This window comes from Hyperolius riggenbachi, chromosome 4 (assembly GCF_040937935.1).
Source record: "Hyperolius riggenbachi isolate aHypRig1 chromosome 4, aHypRig1.pri, whole genome shotgun sequence".
Lineage (NCBI taxonomy): Eukaryota > Metazoa > Chordata > Amphibia > Anura > Hyperoliidae > Hyperolius > Hyperolius riggenbachi.
Window position 1 is genome coordinate 2,420,061 of NC_090649.1, and position 16,481 is coordinate 2,436,541.

The window sequence follows — 16,481 nt, forward strand, 5'->3', positions numbered from 1 at the left end:
TGCTGCCTTTCCTGATATCTGGTTCCTGGTTCTGCCTGCTGACGTTCCTGATGACATCTGATTCCTGGTCCTTCCTGATGTTCTTCAGACTGCTGTGCATCTTGCCTTGTTGCCTGACGGTCTCCAGTCTGCTGTCTGCCTTTTCGCCCAATGTTTCTTGGGACCCAGGTGGATGTGAATTGGTAGTCTGGTGGAGCGTCCTGAGGCCGCTCCTCAAGGGGGGGGGTACTGTCACGATCTGTTCCTGCTGGTGACGTTTGTGAACTGTATGGACTTCCTCTGTTCACCAGCAGATGTCCCCTCATTTCAAGAACATTTTACATTCCTCCTGAAGTTCCCTCTGCCCACCAGCAGAGGTCTCTGTATTCAAGAACTGTGTCTCTGCAGCCTTGGAAGAGGTCACATGACCATCCTGCAGAGTATATAAGTCCAGCTACAACAGAACACTGTTGCTAGTTCATTGATGTGGATAGCCCTAGAGCCTGTGTTCTGGTCATTGCTCCTGTTACCTGCTTCCTGATACCTGTTTCCTGTTACCTGTAACCTGTCTGCCTGTTACCTGATTGTTTGACTCCCTGGTGTATGATATTGGCTTTGTCTGACTATTCTTCTGCTCACTGATTGTATTGCTTGATGTCCTGGTATCTGATCTCGGCTTGTTGACTAACCTATTGCCTGCTGCATATGTCCTGCGCTTGGTTGTATATTATCCTGTGTATATATTAGTTAGTTAGCTTAGTTAGACAGGGTTCGGGGTTCACTGTGTGCACACTGTATATATTATTATTGGTTTGTGTATGTCTGATCGCAAGACAATTGCCTGCAATCATATTGCTAGTTGTACAATTCATTTGTATTTATGTTCATGCACCAATTGCAGCATCACTTGTGTATATATCCTGTCCTTGTAAATAAATCATTACTTTATTTCACATTTACCCTGGTTTTGGTCTTCAGTATTTCCACATTAAGTGACATTCTGCATTCAGTGCAAATCTGCATGCACTGCTCGTTACAAGTAGTCGGGCAGGAAGGATGGTGTGGCTGTAGAGTGAAGTTGTTGGGCAGGAAGGATGGTGTGGCTGTAGAGTGAAGTTGTCAGGCAGAAAGGATGGTGTGGCTGTAGAGTTAAGTTGTCAGGCAGGAAGGATGGTGTGGCTGTAGAGTGAAGTTGTCAGGCAGGAAGGAAGGTGTGGCTGTGGAGTGAAGTTGTCAGGCAGGAAGGATGGTGTGGCTGTAGAGTTAAGTTGTCAGGCAGGAAGGATGGTGTGGCTGTAGAGTGGAGTTGTCAGGCAGGAAGGATGGTGTGGCTGTAGAGTGAAGTTGTTGGGCAGGAAGGATGGTGTGGCTGTAGAGTGAAGTCGTTGGGCAGGAAGGATGATGTGGCTGTAGAGTGAAGTTGTCAGGCAGGAAGGATGGTGTGGCTGTAGAGTGAAGTTGTTGGGCAGGAAGGAGGGTGTGGCTGTAGAGTGAAGTTGTTGGGCAGAAACGATGGTGTGACTGCAGACTGAAGTCAGGCAGGAACGATGGGTGTGGCTGTAGAGAGAAGTTGTTGGGCAGAAACGACGGTGTGACTGCAGACTGAAGTCCTCAGGCAGGAAGGAAGGTGTGGCTGTAGAGTTAAGTTGTCAGGCAGGAAGGATGGTGTGGCTGTAGAGTGAAGTTGTCAGGCAGAAAGGATGGTGTGGCTGTAGAGTGGAGTTGTCAGGCAGGAAAGATGGTGTGGCTGTAGAGTGAAGTTGTCGGGCAGGAAGGATGGTGTGGCTGTAGAGTGAAGTCGTCGGGCAGGAAGGATGATGTGGCTGTAGAGTGAAGTTGTCAGGCAGGAAGGATGGTGTGGCTGTAGAGTGAAGTTGTCGGACAGAAAGGAGGGTGTGGCTGTAGAGTGAAGTTGTTGGGCAGAAACGATGGTGTGACTGCAGACTGAAGTCAGGCAGGAACGATGGGTGTGGCTGTAGAGAGAAGTTGTTGGGCAGAAACGACGGTGTGACTGCAGACTGAAGTCCTCAGGCAGGAAGGATGGTGTGGCTGTAGAGTGAAGTTGTCGGACAGAAAGGAGGGTGTGGCTGTAGAGTGAAGTTGTCGGGCAGGAAGGATGGTGTGGCTGTAGAGTGAAGTTGTCGGGCAGGAAGGATGGTGTCGCTGTAGAGTGAAGTTGTCGGGCAGGAAGGATGGTGTGACTGTAGAGTGAAGTCATCGGACAGGAAGGAGGGTGTGGCTGTAGAGTGAAGTTGTCTGGCAGGAAGGATGGTGTGGCTGTAGAGTGAAGTTGTCGGGCAGGAAGGATGGTGTGGCTGTAGAGCGGAGTAGTCGGGCAGGAAGGATGGTGTGGCTGTAGAGCGGAGTAGTCGGGCAGGAAGGATGGTGTGGCTGTAGAGCGGAGTAGTCGGGCAGGAAGGATGGTGTGGCTGTAGAGCGGAGTAGTCGGGCAGGAAGGAGGGTGTGGCTGTAGAGCGGAGTAGTCGGACAGGAAGGATGGTGTGGCTGTAGAGCGGAGTAGTCGGGCAGGAAGGATGGTGTGGCTGTAGAGCGGAGTAGTCGGGCAGGAAGGATGGTGTGGCTGTAGAGCGGAGTAGTCGGGCAGGAAGGATGGTGTGGCTGTAGAGTGAAGTTGTTGGGCAGGAAGGATGGTGTGGCTGTAGAGTGAAGTTGTCAGGCAGAAAGGATGGTGTGGCTGTAGAGTTAAGTTGTCAGGCAGGAAGGATGGTGTGGCTGTAGAGTGAAGTTGTCAGGCAGGAAGGATGGTGTGGCTGTAGAGTGGAGTTGTCAGGCAGGAAAGATGGTGTGGCTGTAGAGTGAAGTTGTCGGGCAGGAAGGATGGTGTGGCTGTAGAGTGAAGTTGTCGGGCAGGAAGGATGGTGTCGCTGTAGAGTGAAGTTGTCGGGCAGGAAGGATGGTGTGACTGTAGAGTGAAGTCATCGGACAGGAAGGAGGGTGTGGCTGTAGAGTGAAGTTGTCTGGCAGGAAGGATGGTGTGGCTGTAGAGTGAAGTTGTCGGGCAGGAAGGATGGTGTGGCTGTAGAGCGGAGTAGTCGGGCAGGAAGGATGGTGTGGCTGTAGAGTGGAGTTGTCAGGCAGGAAGGATGGTGTGGCTGTAGAGCGGAGTTGTCAGGCAGGTAGGATGGTGTGGCTGTAGAGCGGAGTAGTCGGACAGGAAGGATGGTGTGGCTGTAGAGCGGAGTAGTCGGGCAGGAAGGATGGTGTGGCTGTAGAGTGAAGTTGTCAGGCAGGAAGGATGGTGTGGCTGTAGAGTGAAGTTGTCAGGCAGGAAGGATGGTGTGGCTGTAGAGTGAAGTTGTCAGGCAGGAAGGATGGTGTGGCTGTAGAGTGAAGTTGTCAGGCAGGAAGGAAGGTGTGGCTGTGGAGTGAAGTTGTCAGGCAGGAAGGATGGTGTGGCTGTAGAGTTAAGTTGTCAGGCAGGAAGGATGGTGTGGCTGTAGAGTGGAGTTGTCAGGCAGGAAGGATGGTGTGGCTGTAGAGTGAAGTTGTCGGGCAGGAAGGATGGTGTGGCTGTAGAGTGAAGTTGTTGGGCAGGAAGGATGGTGTGGCTGTAGAGTGAAGTCGTTGGGCAGGAAGGATGGTGTGGCTGTAGAGTGAAGTCGTTGGGCAGGAAGGATGATGTGGCTGTAGAGTGAAGTTGTTGGGCAGAAACGACGGTGTGACTGCAGACTGAAGTCAGGCAGGAAGGATGGGTGTGGCTGTAGAGAGAAGTTGTTGGGCAGAAACGACGGTGTGACTGCAGACTGAAGTCCTCAGGCAGGAAGGAAGGTGTGGCTGTAGAGTTAAGTTGTCAGGCAGGAAGGATGGTGTGGCTGTAGAGTGAAGTTGTCAGGCAGAAAGGATGGTGTGGCTGTAGAGTGGAGTTGTCAGGCAGGAAAGATGGTGTGGCTGTAGAGTGAAGTTGTCGGGCAGGAAGGATGGTGTGGCTGTAGAGTGAAGTTGTCGGGCAGGAAGGATGGTGTCGCTGTAGAGTGAAGTTGTCGGGCAGGAAGGATGGTGTGGCTGTAGAGTGAAGTTGTCGGGCAGGAAGGAGGGTGTGGCTGTAGAGTGAAGTTGTCTGGCAGGAAGGATGGTGTGGCTGTAGAGTGAAGTTGTCGGGCAGGAAGGATGGTGTGGCTGTAGAGCGGAGTAGTCGGGCAGGAAGGATGGTGTGGCTGTAGAGTGGAGTTGTCAGGCAGGAAGGATGGTGTGGCTGTAGAGCGGAGTTGTCAGGCAGGTAGGATGGTGTGGCTGTAGAGCGGAGTAGTCGGACAGGAAGGATGGTGTGGCTGTAGAGCGGAGTAGTCGGGCAGGAAGGATGGTGTGGCTGTAGAGTGAAGTTGTCGGGCAGGAAGGATGGTGTGGGTGTAGAGCGAAGTTGTCGGGCAGGAAGGATGGTGTGGGTGTAGAGCGGAGTTGTCAGGCAGGAAGAAAGGTGTGGCTGTGGAGTGAAGTTGTCAGGCAGGAAGGATGGTGTGGCTGTAGAGTTAAGTTGTCAGGCAGGAAGGATGGTGTGGCTGTAGAGTGGAGTTGTCAGGCAGGAAGGATGGTGTGGCTGTAGAGTGAAGTTGCCGGGCAGGAAGGATGGTGTGGCTGTAGAGTGAAGTTGTTGGGCAGGAAGGATGGTGTGGCTGTAGAGTGAAGTCGTTGGGCAGGAAGGATGATGTGGCTGTAGAGTGAAGTTGTTGGGCAGAAACGACGGTGTGACTGCAGACTGAAGTCAGGCAGGAAGGATGGGTGTGGCTGTAGAGAGAAGTTGTTGGGCAGAAACGACGGTGTGACTGCAGACTGAAGTCCTCAGGCAGGAAGGAAGGTGTGGCTGTAGAGTTAAGTTGTCAGGCAGGAAGGATGGTGTGGCTGTAGAGTGAAGTTGTCAGGCAGAAAGGATGGTGTGGCTGTAGAGTGGAGTTGTCAGGCAGGAAAGATGGTGTGGCTGTAGAGTGAAGTTGTCGGGCAGGAAGGATGGTGTGGCTGTAGAGTGAAGTTGTCGGGCAGGAAGGATGGTGTCGCTGTAGAGTGAAGTTGTCGGGCAGGAAGGATGGTGTGACTGTAGAGTGAAGTCATCGGACAGGAAGGAGGGTGTGGCTGTAGAGTGAAGTTGTCTGGCAGGAAGGATGGTGTGGCTGTAGAGTGAAGTTGTCGGGCAGGAAGGATGGTGTGGCTGTAGAGCGCAGTAGTCGGGCAGGAAGGATGGTGTGGCTGTAGAGTGGAGTTGTCAGGCAGGAAGGATGGTGTGGCTGTAGAGCGGAGTTGTCAGGCAGGTAGGATGGTGTGGCTGTAGAGCGGAGTAGTCGGACAGGAAGGATGGTGTGGCTGTAGAGCGGAGTAGTCGGGCAGGAAGGATGGTGTGGCTGTAGAGTGAAGTTGTCGGGCAGGAAGGATGGTGTGGGTGTAGAGCGGAGTAGTCGGGCAGGAAGGATGGTGTGGCTGTAGAGTGGAATTGTCGGGCAGGAAGGATGGTGTGGCTGTAATGAGAAGTTGTCGGGCAGGAAGGATGGTGTGGCTGTAGAGCGGAGTAGTCGGGCAGGAAGGATGGTGTGGCTGTAGAGTGGAGTTGTCGGGCAGGAAGGATGGTGTGGCTGTAGAGCGGAGTAGTCGGGCAGGAAGGATGGTGTGGCTGTAGAGCGGAGTAGTCGGGCAGGAAGGATGGTGTGGCTGTAGAGCAGAGTAGTCGGGCAGGAAGGATGGTGTGGCTGTAGAGCGGAGTAGTCGGACAGGAAGGATGGTGTGGCTGTAGAGCGGAGTAGTCAGACAGGAAGGATGGTGTGGCTGTAGAGCGGAGTAGTCAGACAGGAAGGATGGTGTGGCTGTAGAGTGGAGTTGTCAAGCAGGAAGGATGGTGTGGCTGTAGAGCGGAGTAGTCGGACAGGAAGGATGGTGTGGCTGTAGAGCGGAGTAGTCGGGCAGGAAGGATGGTGTGGCTGTAGAGCGGAGTAGTCGGGCAGGAAGGAGGGTGTGGCTGTAGAGCGGAGTAGTCGGGCAGGAAGGATGGTGTGGCTGTAGAGCGGAGTAGTCGGGCAGGAAGGATGGTGTGGCTGTAGAGCGGAGTAGTCGGGCAGGAAGGATGGTGTGGCTGTAGAGTGGAGTTGTCGGGCAGGAAGGATGGTGTGGCTGTAGAGGGGAGTTGTCGGGCAGGAAGGATGGTGTGGCTGTAGAGCGGAGTAGTCGGGTAGGAAGGATGGTGTGGCTGTAGAGCGGAGTAGTCGGGCAGGAAGGATGGTGTGGCTGTAGAGCGGAGTAGTCGGGCAGGAAGGAGGGTGTGGCTGTAGAGCGGAGTAGTCGGGCAGGAAGGATGGTGTGGCTGTAGAGCGGAGTAGTCGGGCAGGAAGGATGGTGTGGCTGTAGAGCGGAGTAGTCGGGCAGGAAGGATGGTGTGGCTGTAGAGTGGAGTTGTCGGGCAGGAAGGATGGTGTGGCTGTAGAGCGGAGTTGTCGGGCAGGAAGGATGGTGTGGCTGTAGAGCGGAGTAGTCGGGCAGGAAGGATGGTGTGGCTGTAGAGCGGAGTAGTCGGGCAGGAAGGATGGTGTGGCTGTAGAGCGGAGTAGTCGGGCAGGAAGGATGGTGTGGCTGCAGAGCGGAGTAGTCGGACAGGAAGGATGGTGTGGCTGTAGAGCGGAGTAGTCAGACAGGAAGGATGGTGTGGCTGTAGAGCGGAGTAGTCAGACAGGAAGGATGGTGTGGCTGTAGAGCGGAGTAGTCGGGCAGGAAGGATGGTGTGGCTGTAGAGCGGAGTCATTGGCAATGTGGCATGTTGAGTTGAAATATTTGAAATGTTGAAATCTGAGGTCACAAAAAGTTGAAAAAATTATAGATAAATTTGTAATGACGCATTTATGGTCTCTGCTAAAGTGGCTGCAAATAACAATTTCTAGGCAGGAATCCATGTCTGCCATACTAAAGAACTTTATTTGAAATATCTAGAAACGATATGTGAATTTTTGGCATTTACACATGAATAAACCCTCTGTGTAAAATATGTAATTTTTGTGGAATATTTTGCCCTTGATCCCCCTGCGCCATGCCACTGTCCGGGTTTAGGGACACTTTGTATACCTTTTGTAAAGAAATTGTGGCTGCAGATGTGCCTTGAAGGTTTTAGAAGTTCACTTGCCCATTAAATGGGGCTGTCTGGGAACGATCGGTTTGTGAACGTTTGCATTAACATTCACAAGCGCGTTCACGAACGTGAAATCGTGATGTTCGGGCATGCCTAATAATAATATGGTAAGACATTGGACTATGGTTGGGATGGGTGTATGTAGGATAAACCTGACTGCATAGCTCCCCCTGTCCCTCTTCCAGGACTTTGTCCCTCTTTCTATGTAAATATATATAATTTCTCTAATAAAAATGTGTTTAATAGACTCTAAACTTTATACCCATCCTTTAAATTGATATATTACTAATTGTAAAATGTTCATATGAAGGAAAATGAACCAGGATAGAAAGGACCAGTGTTGTTTGAATTATAAAACAACATATTTTTCTTATGAAATCTTTATGGTATACGTGACTAGGGGTGTGACGGGGGTGTGACCAGGGGTGTGACCAGGGGCGTGGCTTAAGTGTCCCTCTTTCTCATCTCAACAAGTTGGTAGGTATATATTCTGAAATGACGGAGGTCAGGGGTTAGGAGCTTTGGTGCCCCCGTACTGCGCTGTGAGTGAGGCAGGATGGGACACGGGACAGGTGACACCAGGAAGGAAGGAAGACAGACATACAATACAACATATAGATGCCACTGACCTTCACAAATGACGCTGGCGTCCTGCGAGTGGACACAGAGGGTCCTCCTAGAGACCACCGACCCACATTGTGACAGAGCAGACTCGGTTCCTATACAGAAGACCTTCTCCAGCCAGATGTCTCCAGATCCAAGACCAAAATATGCCCCGCCCAGGGCCTGTAGGGCGGCACCACAGCCTAGCTGTCTGCACACCACCTCGGCATCCAAGAGGTCCCAGTGCTCATCACATACCGTGCCCCATTTCTTCTTGTAGAGGACCTCCACCCTTCCAGCACATCGGTGTTCACCATCCACCAACCTCAGCTTCATCACTGCTGCAACCAGAATGACATGAGAGAGTCACTACACTGGACACGGGGGTGGAGCCACCTTACACATATCCCTCCCCCTTCCGGTGGTCCTATCACCAGGGCACCTATCTGCCATGTATCTTATAAAACATGAGGTCATCCTACACAACAGTATGCCCACCATAACTCCACCACCACCATGACCCCACATCTGGCCACCATGACCCCCATCTATAACAGTATGGCCACTGTGACTCCTCCCCCTCCATACCAAGTGTGGCCACCATGACCCCCATCTGTAACAGTATGGCCACCGTGACTCCTCCCCCTCCATACCAAGTGTGGCCACCATGACTCCACATCTATAACAGTATGGCTACCGTGACTCCTCCCCCTCCATACCAACTGTGCAGGGGCGCCTCTAGCCATGTTGTCACTCCAGGCAAGAAAATCTGCGGTGCCCCCCACCCCCATGGCGCCCTTCCATGAAAATAATCGTAATGCGGCAGAGTTTCACCAGAACATTTGCAATGTAGGCACTAGGCAGTGTTTCACCAGAAAAAACACATAATGTAAGGCTGCAGAAGTGAGCTTACGGGCTGCAGGCCAGTGAACTCACGCAGCGTCTATTTGACGCCGCAAGCCTGTTCACCACCTGGGGACACAGCATCTGGCGGGGGGTGACCGCGGTCCCCCCTGCACAGCACTCATGCCCGCCTGTTTGGCCTGGCACCCTCTACAATGGGTCAGAAGGAGGCACAAAGGGGGACAGAAGTAGTCACAGGGGGATTAAAGGAGGCACACAGGGACAGAAAGAGGCACATGGGGACAGAGGAAGGCGCAGGGGACAGAGGTGGCACATGGAGACTGAAGGAGGCACAAAGGGATACAAAAGGAGGCACAGGAGGACAGAAGGAGGCAGAGTGGGACTAAAGGAGGAACAGGGGGGCAGAGGTAGCACAAGGGGACAAATAAAGGCAAAGGGGACATAAGGAGGCACAGGGGGACAGAAGGAGGCAGAGATGGATCAAAGGAGGAAATAAGAATGCACAAGGCACTGAGGTGTCAACTGCCTGCAACTTACACTAAGTAGATTCAGCAAAAGTAAGTAATAGAACAGCCACAGAGGTGTGGCTTAATCTTGGGTGGGGCTTAATTTGGGAGTGGGGCTTAATTCTGCAACATGGCGCTCCCCAGGACCAATGGCACTCCAGGCAATGGTCTGTACTGCCTATGCCTAGAGGCGCCCCTGACTGGTGTATTGCTTCTTTTGTATTGTTAGATCCTTTATGCTGCTGTACAGAGCCACGGAATCAATAATAATAATAATTGTATCAAAGCGTCCTATGTTCAGTTGTTGTCCCAGGAAAAGATATGGTTAAATATTTACATACATATGAGAGGTGTACTGACTTTGGTGAGATACTCTATGTATTGTCCTGCAGCATACCTGAGTTTGCGCACAAGGCCTCAGCCTCCCCAAATTCACAGCCATATCCTCTGGACAAGATGGTGCTGCACTGTGACAGGCGTGTCTCGTGGCCTCCACAGTGCACATCCCGGAAGTTGGTGGGATGGGTCGACGTTTTAGAAAGGCTCACTTTCTTCACTTCAACGAGTTCCAGGGCGGGGCCACAACCCATCTGCTTACAAAGCACCGCCTCTTCTGTGGCACTCCATTCTGCAGCACACACTGAGGTCCACAGGTCGTTGTAAAGAATCTTTACCTTCCCGGAACATGAATCTCTCCCACCAACCAGTATCACGTTGGAGAAGGCTGGAAGAAGAAACAGTAGACAAGACAAATAACATTTATATCGTGCTTTTCTCCTGGTGGACTCAAAGCGCCAGGTGTAAGCTCAGAATCCAGGACCATCAGATGTGGTGACCCGGCAGCCAACCCCCCGGGCTCCTCCCCACAAGATTCCAGGACCATCAAATGTGGTGAGTGGTGACCCGGCAGCCAACCCCCCTGGGCTCCTCCCCACCAGAATCCAGGACCATCAGATGTGGTGACCTAGCAACCAACCCCCCCTCCCCCCCAGGCTCCTCCCCAACAGAATCCAGGACCATCAGATGTGGTGACCCAGCAACCAAACCCCCCCGGGCTCCTCCCCACCAGAATCCAGGACCATCAGATGTGGTGACCTAGCAACCAACCCCCCCCCCCCCCCCCCGGGCTCCTCCCCACCAGAATCCAGGACCATCAGATGTGGTGACCCGGCAGCCAACACCCCCCGGGCTCCTCCCCACCAGAATCCAGGACCATCGGATGTGGTGACCCAGCAACCAACCCCCCCCCCCCCCCGGGCTTCTCCCCTCCAGAATCCAGGACCATCAGATGTGGTGACCTAGCAACCAAACCCCCCGGGCTCCTCCCCACCAGAATGCAGGACCATCAGATGTGATGACCTAGCAACCAAACCCCCCGGGCTCCTCCCACCAGAATCCAGGACCATCAGATGTGGTGACCTAGCAACCAACCCTCCTGGGCTCCTCCCACCAGAATCCAGGGCCATCAGATGTGGTGACCTAGCAGCCACCAATCCCCCAGACTCCTCCCCACCAGAATCCAGGACCATCAGATGTGGTGACCCAGCAGCCACACCCCCCGGGCTCGTCCCACCAGAATCCAGGACCATCAGATGTGGTGACCCTGCAGCCACACCCCCAGGCTCCTCCCACCAGAATCCAGGACCATCAGATGTGGTGACCCTGCAGTCAGACCCCCCAGCTTCTCACCACCAGTGAGAAGCCATGCTCCATGCTCTTGCACTAGGCCCATGGTTCCACACTTCAGAATTTTACCTTACACAAAGGTGCTAGAGGGCCCTGAAGGGTACTTGTATGGGCCTCACAATTTTTTATGGATTCTGATAAGGACCCTGAAGATGAAGGTTGGATGGTTTGAAGACCAGTAAAATAAAAAGAGAAGGCCACATTCATCCAGAACTCTTCTGAAAAGTCGGCTATACAATTCCGACTGAATCATTTATATCAGCTGACGTCTGGGAATTATCTGGCCAACCTCACAATGATTCAATGATGCACAAGAAAGGCCAAATGCAACATATGCCGATGTCCTCCACCAACATCATTTGGTCCATAATTATCTCACTTCTGAGTTCCTCACAGAAACAAGTTATATCAGACATCTAACCAGATCTTTCATAGTAATTGTTATATTATAGACAAGAATGAATGCGTGTGGGGGGAGGAGATAGATTACTAGTGATGGCCCAAACATCACATTTTCGTTTCGCGAACTTCAAACGCAAATTTCCGCAAAAGTTTGTAAACAGGCGAACCGCCATAGACTTCAAAGGGCCAGCGAATTGTAATACCTATAGGGACTGTTTCTGGCCACAAAAGTGATGGAAAAGTTGTTTCAAGGAGCCTGACACCTGGAGGCGAGCATGGCGGAGGGGGATGCGCACTGTTTTTTTAATTTCTAAATGGCAGAAATCACATTCCATTCCTAAATTTGTGGAATTAGGTGCTTTAAAACGTCCGGTGTGTGTACACAGTGATAAGGTAGTGTAAGGGTTAGGCCTGGTGCACACTGACAGATGAAACGTCCGGTGTGTGTACACAGTGATAAGGCGGTGTAAGGGTTAGGCCTGGTGCACACTGACAGATGAAACGTCCGGTGTGTGTACACAGAGATAAGGTAGTGTAAGGGTTAGGCCTGGTGCACACTGACAGATGAAACGTCCGGTGCGTGTACACAGTGATAAGGCGGTGTAAGGGTTAGGCCTGGTGCACACTGACAGATGAAACGTCCGGTGTGTGTACACAGTGATAAGGCGGTGTAAGGGTTAGGCCTGGTGCACACTGACAGATGAAACGTCCGGTGTGTGTACACAGTGATAAGGCGGTGTAAGGGTTAGGCCTGGTGCACACTGACAGATGAAACGTCCGGTGTGTGTACACAGAGATAAGGTAGTGTAAGGGTTAGGCCTGGTGCACACTGACAGATGAAACGTCCGGTGCGTGTACACAGTGATAAGGCGGTGTAAGGGTTAGGCCTGGTGCACACTGACAGATGAAACGTCCGGTGTGTGTACAGTGATAAGGCGGTGTAAGGGTTAGGCCTGGTGCACACTGACAGATGAAACGTCCGGTGTGTGTACACAGTGATAAGGTAGTGTAAGGGTTAGGCCTGGTGCACACTGACAGATGAAACGTCCGGTGTGTGTACACAGTGATAAGGCGGTGTAAGGGTTAGGCCTGGTGCACACTGACAGATGAAACGTCCGGTGTGTGTACACAGTGATAAGGCGGTGTAAGGGTTAGGCCTGGTGCACACTGACAGATGAAACGTCCGGTGTGTGTACACAGTGATAAGATAGTGTAAGGGTTAGGCCTGGTGCACACTGACAGATAAAACGTCCGGTGTGTGTACACAGTGATAAGATAGTGTAAGGGTTAGGCCTGGTGCACACTGACAGATGAAACGTCCGGTGTGTGTACACAGTGATAAGGTAGTGTAAGGGTTAGGCCTGGTGCACACTGACAGATGAAACGTCCGGTGTGTGTACACAGTGATAAGATAGTGTAAGGGTTAGGCCTGGTGCACACTGACAGATGAAACGTCCGGTGTGTGTACACAGTGATAAGGCGGTGTAAGGGTTAGGCCTGGTGCACACTGACAGATGAAACGTCCGGTGTGTGTACACAGTGATAAGATAGTGTAAGGGTTAGGCCTGGTGCACACTGACAGATGAAACGTCCGGTGTGTGTACACGGCGATAAGGTAGTGTAAGGGTTAGGCCTGGTGCACACTGACAGATGAAACGTCCGGTGTGTGTACACAGTGATAAGGCGGTGTAAGGGTTAGGCCTGGTGCACACTGACAGATGAAACGTCCGGTGTGTGTACACAGTGATAAGGCGGTGTAAGGGTTAGGCCTGGTGCACACTGACAGATGAAACGTCCGGTGTGTGTACACAGTGATAAGGCGGTGTAAGGGTTAGGCCTGGTGCACACTGACAGATGAAACGTCCGGTGTGTGTACACGGCGATAAGGTAGTGTAAGGGTTAGGCCTGGTGCACACTGACAGATGAAACGTCCGGTGTGTGTACACAGTGATAAGGCGGTGTAAGGGTTAGGCCTGGTGCACACTGACAGATGAAACGTCCGGTGTGTGTACACAGTGATAAGGTAGTGTAAGGGTTAGGCCTGGTGCACACTGACAGATGAAACGTCCGGTGTGTGTACACAGTGATAAGGCGGTGTAAGGGTTAGGCCTGGTGCACACTGACAGATGAAACGTCCGGTGTGTGTACACAGTGATAAGATAGTGTAAGGGTTAGGCCTGGTGCACACTGACAGATGAAACGTCCGGTGTGTGTACACGGCGATAAGGTAGTGTAAGGGTTAGGCCTGGTGCACACTGACAGATGAAACGTCCGGTGTGTGTACACAGTGATAAGGCGGTGTAAGGGTTAGGCCTGGTGCACACTGACAGATGAAACGTCCGGTGTGTGTACACAGTGATAAGGCGGTGTAAGGGTTAGGCCTGGTGCACACTGACAGATGAAACGTCCGGTGTGTGTACACAGTGATAAGGCGGTGTAAGGGTTAGGCCTGGTGCACACTGACAGATGAAACGTCCGGTGTGTGTACACGGCGATAAGGTAGTGTAAGGGTTAGGCCTGGTGCACACTGACAGATGAAACGTCCGGTGTGTGTACACGGCGATAAGGTGGTGTAAGGGTTAGGCCTGGTGCACACTGACAGATGAAACGTCCGGTGTGTGTACACAGTGATAAGGCGGTGTAAGGGTTAGGCCTGGTGCACACTGACAGATGAAACGTCCGGTGTGTGTACACAGTGATAAGGTAGTGTAAGGGTTAGGCCTGGTGCACACTGACAGATGAAACGTCCGGTGTGTGTACACAGTGATAAGGCGGTGTAAGGGTTAGGCCTGGTGCACACTGACAGATGAAACGTCCGGTGTGTGTACACAGTGATAAGGTAGTGTAAGGGTTAGGCCTGGTGCACACTGACAGATGAAACGTCCGGTGTGTGTACACAGTGATAAGGTAGTGTAAGGGTTAGGCCTGGTGCACACTGACAGATGAAACGTCCGGTGTGTGTACACAGTGATAAGATAGTGTAAGGGTTAGGCCTGGTGCACACTGACAGATGAAACGTCCGGTGTGTGTACACAGTGATAAGATAGTGTAAGGGTTAGGCCTGGTGCACACTGACAGATGAAACGTCCGGTGTGTGTACACAGTGATAAGATAGTGTAAGGGTTAGGCCTGGTGCACACTGACAGATGAAACGTCCGGTGTGTGTACACAGTGATAAGGCGGTGTAAGGGTTAGGCCTGGTGCACACTGACAGATGAAACGTCCGGTGTGTGTGTACACGGCGATAAGGTAGTGTAAGGGTTAGGCCTGGTGCACACTGACAGATGAAACGTCCGGTGTGTGTACACAGTGATAAGGCGGTGTAAGGGTTAGGCCTGGTGCACACTGACAGATGAAACGTCCGGTGTGTGTACACAGTGATAAGGCGGTGTAAGGGTTAGGCCTGGTGCACACTGACAGATGAAACGTCCGGTGTGTGTACACAGTGATAAGGCAGTGTAAGGGTTAGGCTTGGTGCACACTGACAGATGAAACGTCCGGTGTGTGTACACAGTGATAAGGTAGTGTAAGGGTTAGGCTTGGTGCACACTGACAGATGAAACGTCCAGTGTGTGTACACAGTGATAAGGTAGTGTAAGGGTTAGGCCTGGTGCACACTGACAGATGAAACGTCCGGTGTGTGTACACAGTGATAAGGCGGTGTAAGGGTCAGGCCTGGTGCACACTGACAGATGAAACGTCCGGTGTGTGTACACAGTGATAAGGCGGTGTAAGGGTTAGGCCTGGTGCACACTGACAGATGAAACGTCCGGTGTGTGTACACAGTGATAAGGTGGTGTAAGGGTTAGGCCTGGTGCACACTGACAGATGAAACGTCCGGTGTGTGTACACAGTGATAAGGCGGTGTAAGGGTTAGGCCTGGTGCACACTGACAGATGAAACGTCCGGTGTGTGTACACAGTGATAAGGCAGTGTAAGGGTTAGGCCTGGTGCACACTGACAGATGAAACGTCCGGTGTGTGTACACAGTGATAAGGCGGTGTAAGGGTTAGGCCTGGTGCACACTGACAGATGAAACGTCCGGTGTGTGTACACAGTGATAAGGCGGTGTAAGGGTTAGGCCTGGTGCACACTGACAGATGAAACGTCCGGTGTGTGTACACAGTGATAAGGCGGTGTAAGGGTTAGGCCTGGTGCACACTGACAGATGAAACGTCCGGTGTGTGTACACAGTGATAAGGTAGTGTAAGGGTTAGGCTTGGTGCACACTGACAGATGAAACGTCCGGTGTGTGTACACAGTGATAAGGCAGTGTAAGGGTTAGGCTTGGTGCACACTGACAGATGAAACGTCCGGTGTGTGCACACAGTGATAAGGTAGTGTAAGGGTTAGGCCTGGTGCACACTGACAGATGAAACGTCCGGTGTGTGTACACAGTGATAAGGTGGTGTAAGGGTTAGGCCTGGTGCACACTGACAGATGAAACGTCCGGTGTGTGTACACGGCGATAAGGCGGTGTAAGGGTTAGGCCTGGTGCACACTGACAGATGAAACGTCCGGTGTGTGTACACAGTGATAAGGCGGTGTAAGGGTTAGGCCTGGTGCACACTGACAGATGAAACGTCCGGTGTGTGTACACAGTGATAAGGCGGTGTAAGGGTTAGGCCTGGTGCACACTGACAGATGAAACGTCCGGTGTGTGTACACAGTGATAAGGCGGTGTAAGGGTTAGGCCTGGTGCACACTGACAGATGAAACGTCCGGTGTGTGTACACAGTGATAAGGCGGTGTAAGGGTTAGGCCTGGTGCACACTGACAGATGAAACGTGGCGTTAAATGCACCGCAAACAATCACAAAGATCTTTAGTGATAACGTCAGGTGAGCAAATCATTGTTTTTACTAGTTGACACCTCCAGGACATAAATGTTAGTCCTCTTGGCGGCAGTCTTTGTGTAGTGGTGTGTAGTGGTGTATAGTGGCCGCCGTGCTTGTGCGCATGTTCGCGGGAGTGCAGGCGATTGCGGTTTTCCAGCCTCTATGGTCAGGCTGAGGTAGTTCATTGACAGTTAAAGGGGAACTGTAGTGAGAGGTATATGGAGGCTGCCATATATATTTCCTTTTAAGCAATACCAGGTGCCTGGCTGTCCTGCTGATCTATTTGGCTGCAGTAGTATCTGAATCCCACCAGAAAGAAGCATGCAGCTAATCTTGTCAGATCTTACAAAAATGTCAGAAACACCTGATCTGCTGCATGCTTGTTCAGGGTCTATGGCTAAAAGTATTAGAGGCAGAGGATCAGCAAGACAGCCAGGCAACTGGTATTGCTTAAAAGGAAATCAATATGGCAGCCTCCTTATACCTC